Source organism: Nicotiana attenuata, chromosome 12, assembly GCF_001879085.1.
Source record: "Nicotiana attenuata strain UT chromosome 12, NIATTr2, whole genome shotgun sequence".
In the NCBI taxonomy this organism is placed as follows: Eukaryota; Viridiplantae; Streptophyta; class Magnoliopsida; order Solanales; family Solanaceae; genus Nicotiana; species Nicotiana attenuata.
The window spans coordinates 3,685,842-3,690,668 of record NC_032000.1 but is presented as its reverse complement, the minus strand read 5'-3'; positions in this window follow the sequence as shown (position 1 = coordinate 3,690,668).

Below are 4,827 nucleotides of genomic sequence, written 5' to 3'. Positions count from 1 at the left end.
TTTTCAGCATCAACAACAACATATTTCTTTACTGTTTCTTTCCTTCCAGTTTGCCTCCTATTTGTGTTTAAATAGTTCCATTATTAATGCATGCTATGTTCTGCCTTTCTGTCAGAATAAATGCTTTTGTTATTTAACATAGCTTGTGGACTTTGAATCCCTATCCCTAATGTAGTTGGTATATGCGGTTGGTTCGGGGCATGACAGCATTGAACATTGCTGTTCATGACGCATACTTGATCCCTTTGAGATCACAACCTCCATGTTTCCCTTATTTGTTGTGTGTTCTGGTTGATTTACAGGCATGTCAGCATTTCCTATTGCTGTGCATGCCCAAAGTTAACCCATGCCCAAGTGTATAGGCTCCTTGCAATGGATTCCCAATCCCCTGCCCCCTTTTTGTGAAGTTATTGATTCCCTAAAATGTTAATGGCTGTCTCCCATCACCCTTTCCCTCTCATTTATTCCCTCAGCCCTTAAAACTCTATTCCTGCACTTTCAGTCTCTTCTTAGACTTAAGTTCTGCCCCCTTCATGTGAGCCTTGCCTTGGGACCCATGAGCTCCCTCTGAACTTGGACACATGAGGGCTGGCATTTCCACACTGCACTCATCTCTATTCTGCTTGTGTAACTGGGGTGTGAGCACTGCCCGGGGTCCTATTGAGGCCCTTAGGGAACTCTGACACACCCAGGTCTGAGAAAGGCTTTGAAATCAATGGCATTGGCAATGATACGGTTCCTTGCATATCTCAGATAGGAAGTCAAATCAGGCTTTCCTATGGTTGTAGCTTTTTCTTTAATTCTTTCTTTTATAATTCGGTCTGGTTTGTAATAAGTTGTAATAAACATTTGGGGTTGGCTACTGAAAAAGCTTGGGTGATCATGTATGCTCAAGGGTAGACACTATGCCTATAGGACTGTTTTAAATTCTTTGCGTTCAATACTGCATCTTAGACACCATGACTATAGGGTTTATCTCAATTTCTTCATGCTCAATGTCACGCCTAGATAACCTGCCTATAGGACGTATTTAAATTCTGCGTGCCACTTAGATATCATGTTTTAGGTTCTAAACAGATGAAAATAAGTGTCATGTTTGTAATGCTGAAATCAGTAACATATAGAAATCATGCCTATAGGGGTTCTTAAATAAATTTGATTCATTTCATTCACACCCAAAGAATGGATGAAGAAGATGCTGAGAAAACGGCTTTCATCACACCATGGGAGATGTATTGTTACAAAATGATGTCGTTCGGCCTAAAAAATGCAGGGGCCACCTATATGAGGGCCATGACTACCATCTTTCACGACATGATACACAAGGAGATAAAGGTATATGTGGATGACGTTATCACTAAATCCAAGAAGGCCACTGACCACATAAGAGATCTGAGGAAGTTTTTTGACAGATTGAGGAAGTAAAACCTGAAGCTAAATCCCGCAGAGTGTGTATTTGGGGTTCCTGCTGGGAAGTTGCTTGGGTTTATCATGAGCCGCCGAGGAATAGAACTGGATCCATGAAAGTTCAAAGCCATTCAAGAACTCCCACCGCCAAAGAACAAGAAGGACGTGATGAGTTTCTTAGGGATACTGAACTACATCAGTCGGTTCATAGCACAGTCCATAGTCATCTGCGAGCCAATCTTTAAGATGTTGAAGAAGGACGCCGCTACCAAATGGACCGACGACTGTCAAAGGGCCTTCGACAGAATCAAGGAGTACTTATCAACACCACCAGTCTTGGTCCCACCTGAGCCAGGTAGACCCTTATTACTCTACCTTGCGGTGTTGGACGGAGCTTTCGGTTGCGTTCTGGGGCAACATGATGAAACAGGAAGGAAGGAACAGGCCATCTATTATCTCAGCAAGAAGTTCACTCCATATGAGGCCCGGTAATCTCTCTTGGAACGCACCTGTTATGCTTTGACTTGGGTCGCTCAGAAGCTAAGGCATTACTTCTGTGCCAATACTACATATCTCATATCAAGGATGGATCCTTTAAAGTACATCTTTCAGAAACCCATGCCCACTGGCAAGCTAGCCAAGTGGCAAATCCTGTTAAGTGAGTTCGACATTGTCTACGTAACTCAAAAAGCGGTCAAGGGACAGGCCCTGGCAGATCACCTCGCTGAGAATCCCGTGGATGGAGAATACGAACCCTTGAAAATGTATTTTCCTGATAAAGAAGTATCATTCGTAGGAGAAGATATTGCCGAGTCCTATGATGGTTGGAGAATGTTCTTCGATAGAGCGGCAAATTTCAAAGGAGTGGCATAGGAGCAGTCTTGGTATCAGAAACCGGTGAGCATTTATCCGGTGTCCGCCAAGCTCAGGTTCCCCTGCACCAATAATATGGCCGAATATGAAGCTTGCATCTTAGGGCTCAAAATGGCCATTGACATGAACATTCAAGAGCTGCTAATAATTGGAGATTCAGATCTACTCATACATCAGGTACGAGAGGAATGGGTAACCAATAACTCTACGATACTCCCGTATTTGCATCATGTACAGGAGTTGAGAAAGAGGTTCACAAAGACAGAATTCCGACATGTTCCCAGAATCCAGAATGAATTCGCCGATGCATTGGCTACCCTGTCATCCATGATACAGCATCCCGATAAGAATTTCATTGACCCCATACCGGTGAAGATTCATAATCAGCCAGCTTACTGTGCCCATGTTGAAGAGGAAGCAGACAGAAAACCTTGGTTCCATGATATCAAGGAATATTTTGCGAAAGGAGATTACCTGGAGCTTGCCAATCATACCCAGAAGCGCGCGCTGCGGAGGTTGTCTACCAATTTCTTTCACAGCGGAGGAATCCTGTACAGGAGGACTCTTGATTTGGGATTATTAAGGCGTGTCGACGCAAAGGAAGCATCCAAGCTGCTAGAGGAGATTCATGCTGCGACTTGTGGTCCACATATGAATGGTTTTGTTTTAGCAAAGAAGATACTCCGGGCTGGTTACTTTTGGATGACTGTGGAGACAGATTGCATCCAGTACGTCCGGAAGTGTCATCGCTGTCAGGTTCATGCCGACATGATAAGAGTGCCCCAGAGTGAGCTCCACACAACAAGCTCACCATGGCCATTTGCCGCCTGGGGAATGGACGTCATTGGACCAGTCGAGCCTGCTGCTTCCAACGGACACAGGTTTATCCTAGTAGCGATCGACTATTTCACCAAGTGGGTCGAAGCAGCATCTTATAGAGCAGTAACTAAGAAAGTTGTGGTAGACTTCGTCCGCGATCGCATTGTTTGTCGATTCGATATCCCAGAGTCGATCATCACTGATAATGGCCCAGTCTCAACAGTGACCTAATGAAAGGTATGTGTGAAACTTTCAAGATTAGCCACAAGAATTCCACAGCCTACAGGCGTCGAATGAACGGAACTGTGGAAGCTGCCAACAAGAATATCAAGAAGATATTGAGGAAAATGGTAGAAATGCATAAACAGTGGCACGAGAAGTTAGCATTTGCTCTATTGGGGTATCGCACCACAGTCCGCACATTGACCGGGGCAACCCCCTATATACTGGTTTATGGTACAGAGGCGGTCATTCCCGCCGAAGTAGAAATTCCTTCCTTAAGGATCATACAGGAGGTCGAGCTCGACGACGCAGAATGGGTAAAAAGTCATTACGAGCAACTAGCTCTTATAGATGGGAAAAGAATGAACACAGTATGTCATGGTCAACTTTATCAGAACAGAATGTCCAGAGCCTTCAACAAGAGAGTCAAGCCGAGACAGTTCACACCAGGACAGCTGGTGTTAAAGAAAATTTTCCCGCATCAAGATGAAGCCAAAGGGAAACTCTCTCCCAACTGGCAAGATCCATACATGGTTCACCGGGTTCTGACAGGAGGGGCCCTCATACTTGCAGAAGTGGATGGAGAAGTTTGGCCAAAGCCGATTAATTCAGATGCAGTCAAGCGCTACTATATGTAATCTTTATGTTTTCCCTGCATGATGTAAATTGAACTACATCTGACCTGATTCCCGTTTAAGAGGGGATACGTAGGCAGCCATATGGGTTCGGTCACAATTAAATAAAATTTTCATTTCCCCCAAAATTGGAAACTGGAGCAGAATTTTTAGGAGGACCCTCAAAATTCCGAAGTAATTTCAGTCGATCGCCGCACGAGCAGTAGTAAGAAGCATCAACCCATTAAACTGGGGAAGAATATTGAGGAGGACCCTCAAAATTCCGTAGTAAGAGAGGTTGCAATGTCTCGAGCCGTGTCACAATCATCTGTTCATCTAAAAATAAACTATTATACATTTATGTTATACTTTTACCAAATCATGCATGTCTATCATCAAAACTGCTTTATTCTGCGACGCTACCTTAGTGACACATACAGTATCACCAGATCGAAGCCAAGCAGGTCAAGCAAAGCCAGCAGGGATAAGAACTAACCTCCCTTTTACAAAACTTATGATTTTTCTTTGGATGCAGGAACTTGGATTGCGAAATCATCCAAACATACTATACACTCACAAGATAAACATTGTTCAGGAATCAACTCTCAGAATCATGCATTTATTCACATTTGCTATCCACACACAACAATGCCCCCAGCAGTCACGATATCGCAATCTGCTATCAGCTAAGAAAGCTCTATTACCATTTGCCATTTTGTTTCTTGCATAAGGCTACCATTCTGCCTTCCGACACTATACGCTTTCTCCATCTGCATTTTCTGCATTATATAAGGCTACCATTCTGCCTTCCGAGACTAAACGATGTCTCCCTCTGCATTTTACTGCTTTGCATAAGGCTACCATTCTGCCTTCCAAGACTAAACGCTGTCTC